This window comes from Mustela nivalis, assembly GCF_964662115.1.
Source record: "Mustela nivalis genome assembly, chromosome: 1".
In the NCBI taxonomy this organism is placed as follows: domain Eukaryota; kingdom Metazoa; phylum Chordata; class Mammalia; order Carnivora; family Mustelidae; genus Mustela; species Mustela nivalis.
Window position 1 is genome coordinate 177020428 of NC_139020.1, and position 15587 is coordinate 177036014.

Below are 15587 nucleotides of genomic sequence, written 5' to 3' on the forward strand. Positions count from 1 at the left end.
TGCCAAAGATCTCTGATGCTCATGTCTGCCTTGAGCTGCCAGACCAGCACTAGTGACAGGTACCAGGGTTCTGTTAGCTCTGTCCCCCACTTATAAGGCGGGACCCTGACTTCTTACAGAATCTCCTCCTGATGAGCATTCATAGAAATCACCATATGCCTGTGTGCGTGAATGTGGCCAGTCAGTACTTCATAGCATAAGCCATTCTGTGTCCTCTGCTCTGGGCTTCTTTTCCTGATCACCTTTGGAAGACAAGGTACCATTACATTGTCCTCCTGGTGAATAGAGGACGTTCTCACTCCCTCTGTCTGGTTTGCTGATGTTCTCCCAAGAACCGAAGCTCCTGTGTTTTCCACTGTCCTCAAACGGCCGAAAGGAAGTGGGAGTGTGAAGAGAACGTTTTTGGGGTAATCTTTAATGAAATGTTGCATGCATATAGCAAGGTACACAAATCACAAGTGTTCGGCTCCAGAACTTTTAATAAAATGACCCTGCCATGTAACCAGGACTGAGATCAAGAACCAGAACCTTTCTGGAGTCACAGACTTCCCTTGTGAGTAAGGTTATCCTCTGCCCACGTACAACCCCTCTCCAGAATTCTGACACTAGACATTCATGTTGCCGGTTTATGAACTTGATCTGAATAGAAACCATAGAGTATAGACTTTTAAAAGTCAAATTTCTTTTACTCACAAATTACGTTTGTGGTATATGTTTATAGTAATGAGTATAGTTATAGTTTATCATTCTCATTTCTGTATTGTATGCCGTCGTATAAATAACACAGTTTAGCTTCCAGTCTTATGTAGATGGATATTTTGATAGATTCCAATTATGCAATAATTCAAAAGAGAAAATCCAGTTGTCTGAGCTGACACAGTGGGCCTCTTCTCTGGCCACACTAGAATAGGGAGAGGGAAGTCTGTCCCTTTGACTTTTGTAGTGGGACTTGGTTGTCAGGAATTTCCCTACATCAAGGAACCAATAATCTCTTCCAGAGAAATCCTGGTGTGGCTGGAATGAAAAATGGATACAAGGCAGCCAGAAATTGATGGCTCTTCATGCTCTAAGAGAGATATTTGTGCAAAGAATAATGGCCAATGGGAAGCAAAGTCATGCTTTTTGGTAGCTGGGGCTAGCATCCTAAACTATAACACCAACAATTCTAGCAGCTCATGTGTCCTAGAACCACGTGGAACACTTTTTTCGAAACCAGTGTAGTAGTTTCTTAGAGCTGCTATTTAAAAAAAAAAAAGAGAGAGACCACACACTAAGTGGCTTAAAACAACAGAAATTTGTTCTATCCGAGTTCTGGAGACCTCATAGGAATAGGAAATCAAGGTTTCAGCGGGGCCACACCTTCTCTGAAGGCTCTAGGGGACAATACTTCCCTGTGTCCTTGTCTCCTCCCAGTTTCTGGAGTTTCCAGCAGTCCTTGGCATTCCTTGGCTTATAACCACACCACTCCCATCCCTCTCTGTCTTGGTCTTCTCGCCTGTGCGTACCGCTGAGTGTCTTCTCCTCTCTTACAGGCCCACCGGTTACTGTATGTCCCGCCCACCCCAATCCAGTGTGAGCTCACGTTAACTAATTATATCTGCAGAGACCCCATTTCCAAGTAACTTCACAGTCTGAGGTTTTGGTGGACATGAATGGGGGGCGGGAAACACTGTTTGGGTTTCAAACCAGAACAACTGGTGGGTTCCCACTCCTTTTAATTCCCTCACTACTTGCTGGGACCAAGACTGATAGATTTTATTTATTTATTTATTTATTTTTAAAGAAAGTTCAATTTGTTTATTTTAAAGAGCAGGAGCGGGGAGGGGCAGAGGGAAAGGGATAGAGAGAATCCTCAAACATCCTCCTGGCTGAGCTTGGAGCCTGACATGGTGTTCAATCCCAGGACCCCGAGATCATGACTTGAGCAGAAACCAGGAGCCAGCCACTTCACTGACTGAGCCACCCAGGCACCCCTCCCCCCAGGTCTGATATTTTTTGCATCCTTGCTACGTGAAAGGAAACAAAGATAGGAATTATAATCATGACCTGCTCTAGTGATCTGTAAACCCCCTGGACTGTAAATTTGATCTGATCAGATCTAAGAGCTGACAAGTCAGATCTGTAGGGCTCAGCGGCTAAGGGCCAGAGGCTGTAGCCAGACTGCCCAGGTTCAAACCCTGGTTTGACCTTTCTCCTAGCTGGGTGACACTCTTTGTGCCTTGGTTTCCTCCTCCGTAAAATGTCGCTGACGAAAGAAGTACTGTTTCGCAAGGCTGTAGTAGTAAAAGTTAACTGAGGAAATGGGACTGCTTCTCAGTTGAGTGCCTGATACAGTGTCAGCACCAACTAAATGTTCTTCATTTGTGTCTTCCTAGGGAAGTAGGTTTGAGAAGAGTCTTAAAAATACTTTCGCCTCCGAAACGCCTTACGCCAACAACCTTTTCCCCCTCCTCCCTCCTGTCCCAGGACTGACCCAAGCCCATGGGACCTTGGGCTGGAATGTGAAACCTACAAGACCTCCTGGTCTCCGTGCCCTTCTGAACAATCAAAGCTTTGTTCTGAGGCCAGACTTAAGGCTCCCAGCTCTGTTGTCCCTTCTGATGGGCCATCTCCCCGAGGCTCTCAGAGCTCAAAAGCAACTAGACTTGTAGAGGCCCAAGCCATCAATTTACCAAGCACGCTCAGACAGGGCTCCAGCTCAAGCGGGGGGCATGGCTACACCCACTAACAGCTAAACACATACTGCTGTTTCTCGGTTATCCCTACCTTGGGCGGGAGACCCAGCCCGACGGGGGCACCTGAGGCCGGAGCAACTCCCGAAGTTGTAAATCAGGCCCTGCCAGTATCATGCAGGGAAAGGATTTGGGGCTGCCTCCTGTCTGAAGGCTCCCGCCCTCTGCCTTCATTTGGTGAATGGCAAATAAGACTGGCTTCTCCCGAGTAATAGGAGGCTGGCCAGGGGCCAAATTGCTATTGATTTTCCCTGCTAAGGTCTAGGCTGAGACAAGAGACTGCTTTTTGCATCAGCTGCATGGGCCAGCTTGGGAAGGCCGGGGGCGGGGGTTGTGTGGGAAACTCCTTTGCAAAAGCCTGGGCCCCTGGCTGATGTCAGTGGAGGAGAGGGCACAGGGCACGTGTCAGAAGCAAAAAAAAATGACTCTGTAGCCCTCATGTGTCGGGCAGTGCGGGATGGCTGGGAGGACGCCGGCCTGCTGCACTCCAGCCAAGGGGCCAGTGGCTTTTTTGTTTTGTTATAGTTTGCAAAAATACCCTTCCGTATCTGGTCTTGCTGTAGGAAAGGGATTGACACTTGCAACGGCTCTTCCTTCTCCTGCCAGGATGATAGCGGCTAAGCAGAGGAGAACAGAACCAGAAGCTCTGCATTCAGGGTGTGGGCCCCTCATACTGTGGATCCTGGAGCAAGAGTAGGAAGAGGGGCCTGCATATATTATCTTTGAGCATTCTAAAATTGTAAATCTCACCAGCAAGATGTTATGTAAAATACATGCTACCCTCCAACCTTGACAATTAATACCTTCCCGATCTCTGTAGCACCAGGACTGAATTTAGATTTCTCAGGATCCTTGGTGTTTTGTGGCAGAATATGGAATCTGGGGAGAACCACTCCCTACCACCCTGCCCACTGGCCTTCTCTCACCCCTGGCCCCATCCTGGGTGGTTGAAAAGACTCTCCCACCCTCGCTTGCTTGCTTGCACTCTTGCAGCTCACTCCCAGTTGCCCCAAAGTCAACTCAGGCTTGGGGAGTCCTTGTTGCTTGGCAGGTTTGGTCTTCCAATAAGGAAGAAGGGAAGGGATGTGCTCTCATCCTGGAAAGAGGGTCAGGGCCACCGGGCAGGACATTTTGGAATCCTGGATACCCAGAGTGGGGACGAGAAGGAGCAGGGCCATGGGACCCAGATGGGCATATCCCCTCGTTTCCGGGGACTCTGGGGAGGGAGGCAGCAGGCCAAAGACGCCCTTTAACATTGGGGCCAGGGCAAAACACTCTTGCCTAATTGTAAATGCTGTTCTGTCCATGCTAACAGCACTGTGAAATTCCAGTCCCATGCCAGTGTGCAGACAAGGCTCATACGGCAGGGAGCGGTGCTTTCTGAAGTTTGGGGGACACGAGTCCTTGACTTGCCCTACCCCAGAAGGAAAATGTTCACTGGGACAATAGGGGCCAACTCAGAATCAGGGAAACCAGAGGTCTGCATGGCAGCCACAGGGAGGGAAGCACCCCCGAGAATGGGGCCTGTGCCTTCCTTCTTGCCTGCTCTGGTCGGATGATCCCGGGCAGTGCTTCCCACCACCATCCATGTGTTTTCTGTTGTTTCCTAATCCTCGGTTGGCAGGCCCTGAGGGCTGCATCCATAGTTTCGTCTGCTCTTTTGTCTGATGGGTTTCTTCCTACTTGCCTGAGCCGGCTGCAGTGAGCTCCTCTCTTTCACAAAAAGATTCATCAAGTTCTTCTCTGAAAAGGCCTTTCTATCCTTCATTTTTCTCCCCCTGGCCTGTCATTTCCCTTTTCTCTGGGTCCTATTATATATTTTTTAGCAGCCGTGGTGTTCCTGCATTTTCTGCTACGAAGTTGATGGTTACCTAACAGTCTCATGGACCCGCCTCCTAGAAGCTGAATGTCTGTTGCTATAACTACAATGCTCATAAATTCAGCCTTACTTAAAATTATGCATTTTCCAAACTCCCCCAGTGAAGACTCAGAAGGGTTGGGCTAGCTGGATTTTTAACCGTAAAGTTCATGTCTAGACCCCCAGATCTCTACCATTTAAAGGGACCTGGGTTTCTTTTCATTCCCGCAGAGGCCTTCCAGGCTAAGTTTCATTTCCGCATCTGGAATCACAGACATTCAGTGCTGTCCAGGAAATAGATGTCACTTTGCCACCGGATCCTCCAAGAGAGGAGATGGAGAGGGTGGGAAAAGAGGAAATGTGGGATTTTTGAACGAGCCAGTGGCTTTGTGTCCCCAGTCTGTTTCTCTTTTACACCTGTGTTTCTGATTTAAGCTCCTGTTCAGGAGCTTTGTGTGAGAACCAGGTCATGTCTGAGGGGCTGAGGGGATCTTGCCAGTTGGTATGAAGCAGTTGCTCCTGAGATCCAGTTCTAAAAGAAGTAAGGGGTCAGGAATCCATTTCCTGCCTGTCATTGCTTCAGTCACAGCCCTGATCCAAGACTTCAGCTTATCCTCTCAGGAATACTTCCATGGCTTCTAGAAGACAATGTTACTTGGCCAAAAACATGCTTCCTTCTCCTCCTTTACAGATAACCCCAATCCATTGGTAATGGCAAGATACCACACTAAATACTACTGTTGCAGCCTCCCTGGGAAATTAGGGAATTCATAAGCTATCTGTTGCTGTGTAACAAATCACCCCAGACTTGGCCTAAAACAACACACCATTGTTACCGTAGGGTTTCAATGGATCAGGGATCTGGGCATGTTCTCCCTGGGTCCTTTGCCTCATGCTCCTTTACCCGGCTGTAGGCAAGGTGTCAGCCAGAGCTGGGGTCAATGGAAGGTTCCACTGGGACAGGCTGTGCTTCCAAGCTCACACAGCTATTGGCAGAACTCCGTTCCCTTGAGGGCTGTTTGATGAGGGACTCAGTTCCTTGCTTACTGTTGGCCAAAGGCTGCCCTCAGTTTCTTGCCACATGAAGAAGGAAATACGCTCTCCCATAGGGCTGTCTGCATCATCAGAGTGTGCAAGGAAAAAGACAGTAGCATCTACTAGCAGGACAGAGGGTAGAGTCTCTTGTAACCTAATCATGGAAGTGACATCCTATCGCCTTTGCTGTGTTCCGGTGTTTAGAAACAAGTCACTTCTAGCCACCATAGCATGCTGCTGTTGTTTGAGCTTCTGGGCTCAGCTCTGCTTATGTTACAATCCTTGGACTTTCCAGCTGTAGGAGATAATAATCCTCTCCCCTCCTCCCTTTTTGGCTTAAGCCCACCTGAGCTGAATTTTCCATCACTCACAACCAAAAGAGAATATTCTCATACTGTAGGCTTTAATAAATATTGGATGAGTGAATTTAAAGGAAGTGCTGAAGAATTGATAAGCAATTTTAGAACTCTGAAGGCTGGAGATCCTAGAAATAACACCCAGGGGTTGGCAGACTTTTTCTGTAAACAGCCAGCTAGTAAATATTTTAGGCTTTGCGGGCCACTCAGTCACTGTCACGACTGATCAAGCCTGCCACTGCAGGATAGAAGCTGCCTTAGATGATACAAAGGTGAGCATGGCGCTTTGTTCCAATAAAACTTTATTTACAAAATCAGACAGCAGGCAAGATTCATCCCACAGGCTGGAGGTTATTAACCCTTGGCTTAGGGCACTGGCGCATGTGACCAGAACTGTTAATGGTGTCAGATTAAAAAAAAAAAAAAATCTGAGTAGACTCGTGACCTTGGGGAATGGCACTGCAAGGTTAGGTTATGTTTCTTTGCAATCTCTTCCTGTCCATCAACCCTCTCTTTCTTTCTTGGTATGATCAGAACCTGGAGTGATCTGGCAGAAGAGAGAGGGTAGCCAGTCCTTTTCAGCCCCATGTCCAGTTTCCATCGGGAAGTTGGCCACAAGAGCCATCATCCTGAGACTTTCCCTCTCCCTTCCCTTCCTTTCACATGCAACTATTTGTCTTTCTTCCCCTTTCTCTGCATGCGCATTGTATGCCTTCCCCTCTCCTCCTGCTTCTTCCAGCAGGACAGCAGGACAGGGGGCCTTCCCAGGGCCTGACCAAACCTTGCATGCTTCCCCAAAGTGCCGGGGGAGTGAAGAGGCATCTGAGCTATTCTCCAGGGGAGAGCAGGGCAGAGGATCCACACCCCGAGGAGACACATAACAGGAAGTTGGGATTCCTGACAGAGCGGGCACTTTCCCCTAGAACGTAAGCTGCAGGAGGGGAGCAGCCACGTTCCTCGTCATCCCCAGGCCCGGCGCAGCACGCACACTGGGGAGATGTGCATCAAATAGTCGGTGAATGAATCAGTGAACTGAACCCTTGCAGCTGGTATCCTGAGTGATTTCTCAAATGAAGGCTCACTTTATTTTCAGGCTGCTAAAGACTCGGCTTCCTTAGCTTAGCTCCAGGCCAGCTGCAGAGTCTCCCTAAGCTGCAGGCGGGAGGGGCAGTCCTGTCCTCTGTAATCTTTTTAAGTGACTTCTTTGGAAAAGGCTTTGCATGCATTAAACACTGGGTTGGCAGAGTCTTAAGCATCTTTCAGAGACAGTGTCAGGCAGCTGCTGCCAATAGGGACCGCAGGAGGCTGGGTAAAGGATGGATGAGGGATTATCTCCTCTCTGTGGAGCCAAGGAGGGGCAGAGCCAAGGGCTGCTCAGAGCGCTGTCCAGAGTGATCAGGCCACTTGCGGTTTCCATAAAGCACCGAGCAGCCCTCTTTCTTCTGTATCAGGCACAGCGTGGCCCTGCCATCAGGAACGGAGTCTTGGTACCCCAGTTCACAATCCTCCCCGATGAGCTGTGTAACCCTGAGCGGGTTGTCTCCCCTCTCTGAGCCGAGGCTCTCTTGTCTTTGCAATGAGATACTGACTATGTCACGGACCTACCCTTTAACACAGGGTTGGATTCTGCAGTCAGCTGGAATTGATGTATAGTCCAAAATACCCTTGCAAAATGACTTAAATCGCCATAAAATTTATCCTATGTGATTTTGTGTATCTACAATGCTGCACAGAATTTTCCAGGCCCATTAAAGGACCGATGGAAAATCTGAGTGCAAGTTTTTGGGAAGTCAGATCATTCTGCCTTCCAGATAATTATCAAAGCCCTGGCAGTGAGTGGAGGTCTGTAGGGTGGGTGGGGTGAAGATTTCTCAAGGGCTCTGGCTCGCCTGAAGACTGTTCTCCATTCTTGTTTCCTCATAAGCTTCTATGGTCGTCATACATGTTAATTGTTTTGTTTACAGTTGGAAAGATCATAGGTACAGTGGCAGTTGTGTGGGCTGGGGGTGGGGTGGGAGTTAGGAGAGTTGAGAAGCCCCCAGAGAGTTGTCCCATCAATGACATGAGGTACTGTGTAGTTACTGGGTAGGGTAGGGCTTGGCACAAAGCAAGCACTCAATAAAGGGAACATTTCAGCCTCACATTATTACCGTTATTATCTCCTTAAGAACCTCAATTCAGCCTGGCCTGTACTTATTTACAGAGTGGAGTGGTTCTGGTCAATGATTTCTTTGCGGTTCTCCTGCACCCCAAGTCCCATGGCCTCATTGCCCTGCAGCCTGCCCCAGAGCCCTTGTGGAACTCACGGGCTGTCCTCAGGCTGCTGGAGCCCGCTTGGGCTGAAAGTGCCTGGAAGCTTCTGGCCCACCTTGCTCCCTAGCCCTGGCCATCCCCACCAGGACTGAGCTGCTCCTTGCAGGATGGAGCTTCTTTGTCCCCAGTCCCAGCTCCCACCCCCCACTTCCTCGTACGTCCCATTCACAGGAATCTTCATTTTCGCTGGCTGCTTCTGGGAACGTGGTCTAAGACAGCTAGGGCTGGAGGATTTTCTCTGCTGGAGAGAAGGCAACCAGAGAGAAGAGTAGCGGAGGAGGGGTGAGGAGGAAAGAGGGAAGTACCGGGATAGCAAGGGAGTGGGGAACGGAAATGTTTGCGGTGGAGGCGACTTGAGGTAAGAAGACACAATGATCTGGACTTGACACATGGAGAAAGTGAGGGCCGAAAGGGGAGGCGACATGCCGAGAGCTAACACCATTCCTAGGCAGAGCTTGGCATGGCGTTTGGCCCATAAAAGTTCCTCCAAAATGCCTGTGGAATAAAAGAGTGGGCGGGTGAAAGGCCAAGACTGTACCTCAGTCCCCTAAGCCAACAGGCTCAAACGCAGCTTCAGAGAACATTCTGTCCTGAAACAGCTACCCTCCGGTGCCTCTGAGGCTCTGCTCCCCTCACTCCTGGTTCTGCGAGCATGCCCCAGCCAGAGACCTGGCACAATGCTCTTGTCAATGGCCCAAGCATGCAGGGAGGTCATCCCTCCTTCCTTCCTTACTTGGCCAGAAGTGCATGTAACAGACATCATAGATCATCATCAGCCCTGAGCACCTCAGACCCATGTGCACCTGCCCCTCCTCGTTGTTCAAAGGGTTCTAGGTGGCCCCAAGAGTCTGCATTTCAAACAAGCTCCCAGGGGATGCTTGTTCCTGAACCCTACTTTGAGGAGCAAGGTTCTAAGAATATGGCTTTGTTTGCCCTTTCCCCTCCTCCCAAAATGACCCTTTCTCCTTCCTGTCCTTTGAGATTCAGCTCAAATGTCACTCCCAATTCCCTTGTCTTCCTTCTTTCAATGGGAAGAAATCTCTTGCCATGCCAGTTCTTCTGTGCTTCTTATAACATTAATGCCCTCTCCTTTATGGCATAGTTATTCGTGTCCTAAACCGGGAGCTCCTCAAAAAGCTCTGTGATTTTGTTTTGAAATTCCCGTAGCACGCACTTTACTCCCTGGCACACTGTCTTAGCTGCTCCCTTGTATATGTCCAGCACCAGGCTAGGTCCCTGGTGGGCATGATCTCAGTAATCTTCAAATAGTCTTGGGAGGTTGGCATTAATATCCAAAGTCTCACAGAGGTTGGGTGAATTGCCTGAGGTCATAGCTAGTAAGTGACCAAACCCAGTGAAGGCATCTGGCAATGGACAAAGCCCAAGCTTTTATGCATTTTGTATGTGCTGAATGAAGAGTGGGTGGGTGGATGGATGGATGGGCATTTCAGATGCAAGGACTGATTCCTTGCATCTGAAATGTTCCACGTGATGTTGGGAAATTCACATGCTCTGGCTTGGGGCAGGGCTGAGTCTCCCTGATCCCTCCTTCCTTCCAGTGCTGAGATTCCCAGGAAATTCTGATTCATAATCCAGACCCGCCCACAAAGAAAAGGAAACTGAGATACCCAGCCCCTATTGCACTTTCCTACACCCTCAGGTTCAGTCCTCAGTATGTCATCTGTCACCAGATAGGGTCTCCCTCCTCCCAAAGTGTGCAAGAGTGCTCCACTCCCTGCCTCCTGGGGGTGGGGTGGCTGGGAGTGGGTGTCGAAGCACAGAGCAGCCTTTGAGAAAAGCACAGCGGCTGGCTGACGTGAAAGCAGGCAGCTGTAGGCCTTTATTTCACTGGAGCAGCTTATCTCAGATCATCTCCTCAATCACAGGCCCTTAAACAGCTTCTGACAATCAATTCATATCCCCACTGCTGTGGCTGGGAGGTGGAAAGAATTACCGTATTTACCTGTGTATCAGCTGCAGCCTTCCTGTGGCCAATGGCTCCCTGAGAGGACCCACCTGCTGCTCCTGAAAGTTGGTAGGGAAGCCAGGTTCTTCCTCTTAGTCCTCTTAGGTCCTGCCATCGCCTCATGATGGGAATGGAACTGGTACTCTTACAGAAACAGGTTGTAGTTGAGGACCGTGTGAGATCAAGCTTGGGGGCCCATGTTTCCCATGCCTGCAGGTGGAAGGTACTCAGTAAAGGGTGGGGGGGTGTGTGCTTGAGACTGATTTCCTGGGAATCACAGTGTATCAGGGCAGCTTCCTTGAGTTCATTCCCGGGCTTCCTACTCATCCTTCAGGAATCTTCCTCCAGGGAGCTCCTCAAGTTGGGGTCAAGTGACTCCCATGGCTGAGTTTCGTTGTCATCTCCTATTCCAACCCCATGTGGGATACGTTGTGGGATTGCTGTAAATACTTGTGTAAAATGTATCAGATGGAGGAAAGCTGCCTTCCGATGAGGGCAGAGGGGCATGGAGAAGCACTCGCATCAGGAAAGCATGTTGAGTGGGAGCAGGGATGGGGTGGGAGGGCCTAAGCCTGGAAAAAGTTCGTTTCAACCAGATCCCAAGGGGTGGGCTGACACCTGTATGGAGTTTGGATTTGCCACTGGGGAGAATGAAAGGAGGCCTGTGAGAAGCTCAACTCAGGGTTTAGGATGCTCTTTGGCAGCTGTGTGAAGGATGGACTATGGGGTATGAGGGACAGAGTGGAAAGAGGGAGAACAGATAGGACACTATCGCTAGAATCAGGATGAAATATTTAACTCTTGGCCCCAGAGCAATGGGACAGCTGATAGGTTATGAGATCAGCTAATCAGAAGGGGCTGGAGCAATGTCTTGGTGCCCCTCCTGTGCTGCTGTGTTCATCATTAACTCTTGATTGGCTAGACAGCAGCAGTCTGGGGATTCCAGGAGGGGGGCCTGGGTGATCTGGGTTGGGAGGAGTCAGGCCAGTGGATACTTACTAGCAGATTCAGCAATAATGCGACATTTAACAATGGTAGTGGTCAGTGGCTATGCGGTGGAGGTCAGCACTGTCTGGTCCCTAGGGCTTGGAGAGGCAGAGGCAGATTTCAGAGAGATTGCTCAGATAAAACTGACAGGAGGGCTCGGTGACTGCTTTGGTTCTCACATCATCATAAGGAAACTTCTCAGAGCTCTCAGGAGTAGGCAGAAGGCTTGGCATCACCCTCATGGCCATGTTGGTTTTTAACTTTTGCCTCTTCATATCCACAATTCTTTCCTCCATATCCACACCATCTTTCATATCCACACTTCCTTCTTCTGATGCCAGTTACCTCCGGGGAAACATCCTTCTCCCACTTTTAATCTTTTTGGTCCCAGAGTTCTCATGTTACTAGGTCTGGCCAGCCATTTGCTGGCCAGTGACTGGTTTCATGATGAAATTATGATCTTGGCCGGCTCCAGGAGAGTCAATCCTAGGAATCTGATTGGAACTTCTGGCAGAAAGAAGTCCTCTTTCTACTGAGACTGCCAAACTGGAGGATCTAAACTTAGAGGGAGCTTGTTTGAGTATGAAACCCACACAAAACAAAATAGGGCTAAAAGTCAAGAGTTCCCAATGAAAGAGCTTGAGCCCTTGGACCAAACTATGCCTGAAACCTACATCTACCTTTATACCAGAGCCCACAAATTTGGTTTTGTCCTAAAGCCAGTTTGAGTTGGGTCTTCTATTATTTACCAATCGGATTACTCTCTTCTGAGAATTAGGAATTGAGACAAAGACTGAAGGCCATTTATATTGGCTTAAACTAAAGCCAATGATGCCAGGTCAGAGTGGCCTTGTGCTCACCTAAACAGAAATCCCAGAGAGAGAGAAGAAAGGAATAAGACCAAGAGAGAGACAGAACAGATGGATAGAGAGAAGAAAAGGCAAGAGACCACGGGGCCTCAGAGAAAAATGAGAAAAGCCTTCTTTGTCCTCCTGGGGGCTCTTCACAATCCCTGCTTCTGAACTGGCAGGGAGGCTGACTGCATTTCCTGCCCTTGGTTCCTTCCCCAGCTCTCTTCCTTCCAATAATTTAGCCTCTGGACTTGAGTTTGTCTGAATGGATTTCTTTTCCTTGCCCTGAATGAATTCATAAACAACAGAGCAGCTGATTTGATGGGGCTTGAGAGATTGGACAGGGAAGAGAAATGGACCAAGGATGATGTCGGGGATGATATCCTGGGGAGAGGAGAGAGGAGGCATGAGATTGGGGCTGGGGGAATGACCCAGAATTAAAGCTGGTTCAGAATAGCCCATTAAGCTTCTTCGTGAGCCTGCTACAAATAATACAACCTTCCCTCCTGGAAACTCAAGGGTCCAGGGAGCTTGAACAACCAGAATTCCCTGATTCTGCCCTGCATGGACACTTAGAGGGGTGTTGGTGGGCCCCTGCCTGCAGCTGTGCTGCTCTTATCCTGAGTTTTAAGCTTCCCTTCTAATGGCTCATGCTCTCCACCAGCATCTGGGAGGTTATTTCCTTTGCTCCCTTTGCCTCCTCATCACCATCCCCACCCATCATCCCACACTCACCAGCCTCTCCCAGGAGTCATTGGCTTCAATCTTTTGTTCCCTAACTCTGTGGGTAAAGACCTCCTCACAGCTCTGTGGCAGCTCTCCCCGGTTCTGTTGGCACTCAGTGTTCTCACATGCACGGATGGCTTCCTATAGCTTGCACCTGGCACTCTCTGCCAGGGAGCTTTCTTTGGCCGGAACATTCTTGAGAGCAGGGACAGGGCAAGCCGGAATGCTGGGGAGCTAACCCCCAGAGGAGCAGCCTCAGACCAATGCCAGGAGTTAGTGGCATATATCCCAGCTTCTTTGGTCCTTAGGTGGGGCAACTCTGACACCTTCCCACACCGTCTCTCCAGGTCTGCTCCCTACCTAAGTTGGACCAATACCCCCCTAGTTCCAGCCACGGTTATTTCTCATCTGGATTCCAGTCTGGCTGCCCTCCAACCCAGTCTATAGCCACGGAGCTTTCCAAAATGTAAAGCTAAGAATTTTCCTTCTGTGCTCCCCATTGACCTTGTGCAAGTTCTAACCCCTTAAGTGATGACGGACCCTTCCAGTCCCTGGGCACTGACCCTCCAGCTTAGTCTCCCCCATCCCCTTATGGCTTCTCTCCCCCAAAACTCCAGCTACGTGAAATTCCTAGAAAGTCTACTGGCGATTCTCATCTTCAGTCTGGGCATTTACCCGAGCTATTCCTGTCTCCTAGAATCTTCTTCCCCTTTCTCTTTTCCTAACATCTTTGCCTGGCCCATACTAACTTGTTTTTAGTCTCAGTTCCTCCCAAGAGCTTTCCTCACTCCAGTCATAGTTAGACCCTTGTATACACAACCCCCTGCTCCTGCCCTCTTCACCCTGGGGCATAGCTGTTTGCTGTATGCCCTTCCCTGGAGAGCCCTGGTGCTCAGCCCTGATCAAGCATCGGAAAGAATGCAGACCAATTAAATTGGAATCACTGGGGGCGGGCCCAGCATCAGCTTTTCTTAAAAGCTCTCTTGGTGATTCCAGTGTGTTGGCTGGGTAGAAAACCACATTCTAAGAGCATGATTTCCGTGAAGGTAGGGGCTAGGTCTCATTTATTTGTCTCCAGTTCCTGGCACACAGTAGGAGCCCCTGGTAAATGTTGGCATGAATACGAATGACATGTAGGGACGTCTGTCCTTGTGTGCCAGGCACTGTTCTAAGAAGATGGGAGAATGCATAAAAGGCCCACCACAAGTATATGGGAACTGTAGGCTCCAAAGAAATGTCTGTCGCTAAGACGTCTCGTGGTCCAACAGGCAGCAACAAGCCTCTTGCCAAAGCAGAGCTAAAGGAGTCATCTAGCTCAGGGGCATGCCCGTGGTGGTCACTGCTGAGCTGTTCACCAGCAGGTCCCTCTGGTAGCAGACACAGGACTGGAAACAAGCTGGGAGGTAGGGGCCGGGGAGTGGGTTTCTGATTTACAAGTGAGTTTTGGGGGTAGGAGTCTTTCCGATGTTTCATTTCTGGAGCTGCAATGGAGTGGGATCATGGTATGGGGAAGGGGGCGGGGGAGGGCAGCACTCCTGTCAGTAAAAATGCACCAGAGAGAACACCAGAGAGCCTCCAAAGTCCTCTCCCAGCTTCGCTGGCAAGAATGAAAATATATGGTTTAATAAAAACGGCTGATTCAATTTCAAACAAGTGGCTCATACCCACCTCTAAGTAGCTGCTGTTAAAAATCCAGGCTCTGGGCTTGTTTTAAATGAAGCCTGAGAAAGGAAAAAAAAAAAGAGAGAGAAAAGGCTGATGGGGGTGGTGGGCGTAGGTCATGGATCTTCGTTGAAGCCTGTTTTAGCTTGAGTTTTTAAAATGGAGTCAAAGCCAGGGGTTCATGTTGTTTATTATTTTTCCTGCTGCACAAAGCAGGCTCTAAACGGCATTAGCTGTAATGAGGCGGCCCCCTGTGCTGCCAGGTGGGGGGCCTGGCAGGGAAGTGGTTACAGGCCAGGGTCCTTACAGGGCTGGTTGCCGTCCTTGGGGGCGGGGCTCTGAAGTGCTGGGCGGGGGCAGGGGGAGCACTGCTTCCCTTTGTTCCAGCTCTGAGGCCAGACGGAGACTGGATGGCGCGGGGTGGCATTGGGGGCGCTCCCCTAGCCCCAGCTGCCAGTTCCCTGGTTATCTGAATTGAAGAGGTCAGAGGTTAAGTGAGAGATCAGAGTCCTCGGGTCAGGGAAAGAAAAACAAATCCCCAGAGCCTTTGACTGTGCTCTTGAAGCGTGTAAGCCGTGCCCTCCAGTACAGATGGGGGAATATTTTATACATGACCCTGTCCTTTTCTGTTACCATGTAAATTGATTGATTTTTTTTTTTTTTCTTTAATCGAGTTAGGGGAATTTCATGGAGGGAAAACAAGGATTGGTGGGGCATTTGGATTTTGACGGAGGCCAGGATGGGCAACCTTGGCTTTGGCTCTCACTTCATGAAAGGGAGCCATCCACAGCAGCATCCCTCAGTTTCCCTTTTTGCAGACGACAGAGTGGAAGAGATGATGGGACAAAAAAGGATCTGAGAAGCACATGAGCTGATTCAGAAACCGGGGATAAAACCGGCCTTTATGAAGCAGAGAGGCACATTTAAGAGCTTGTTACTCTATGGTTCTAATAAGCTTCTCATCGCTAAGGCTCATCAGCCAGGAAGTGGTTGGGGAATCGCCAGTGGGTTCTTAGCCTTGTGCAAAGGACTAGAAGGGGTACTGAAGGATAAGATGAGATAATGCCTCTCACGGGGCCTGGTATGTTGCTTTAGAGCCAG

At 49.5% G+C, this 15587-nt stretch overlaps 1 long non-coding RNA gene across 3 annotated transcripts in view; it reads left to right on the plus strand.

Moving 5' to 3' along the window:
• The window catches only part of LOC309847616, a 141235-nt gene that overhangs the window by 55973 nt on the left and 69675 nt on the right, over positions 1-15587 (plus strand). The gene's annotated exons all lie outside the window — the stretch shown is intronic.